Consider the following 686-nt stretch of genomic DNA (forward strand, 5'->3'; position numbering starts at 1 on the left):
GGGAGGGGGGCTGCTTTATTGGGAGGAGGGGGCTACTGCATGGCTGCCGGGGGCGGGCGGACGAGCGCCGCCTCTCCCACCCCCCCTCCGCTCAGCCACAGAAGGGGACGGGAGAAAATGGCGGCCTGGGCGAGGAAGCAAGAGCCGGGCGCGACGAGAGAAGGAAGGAAGGAAGAGGGGGGCCCTGCTTGCGAGGCGCCGGTGCGGCCGGGCCCCGGCGGGGAGGCCGGCAATATCGGGCTCCGCGGGCTCGTCGAAGCCTGCCGCGTCGGGAGGTGCCGGTCCCGGGCGGATCGTGACGGTCCGGGCGGCGGATGGCACTGGATTGTACTGGGGTGGTTACTGGGCGCGCTCCGCCGCGGCTCTCGCAGTGGGCTGGGCAGGCGGCGCTACGGAGGCCGGGAGGAAGAGGAGGGTCCGCCGGCTTGGGGGCCGCGGCGACAGCTGGCCGCTCGGCGAGGATGGAGCCGGATTGAGTCCGCCCACCCGCTCTCCTCTCTCTCGGGCGCGCGCTCGCTCGCTCTCCGGCCAGAAGCCGTCCTCCGCTCCAGCGAAATGGCGACGCTCGGCCTGCCCCCGACCGCCCTTATATAGACGCCAGCTCGCCGCCGATTGGACGCGGCGGGGACTGACATCACCGCCCCGCCCGGCCACGCCCCTTTGCCGGCTCGGCAGAAGCCCCCGGG

The sequence above is a fragment of the Heteronotia binoei genome, unplaced genomic scaffold, assembly GCF_032191835.1.
Source record: "Heteronotia binoei isolate CCM8104 ecotype False Entrance Well unplaced genomic scaffold, APGP_CSIRO_Hbin_v1 ptg001373l, whole genome shotgun sequence".
Classification (NCBI taxonomy): domain Eukaryota; kingdom Metazoa; phylum Chordata; class Lepidosauria; order Squamata; family Gekkonidae; genus Heteronotia; species Heteronotia binoei.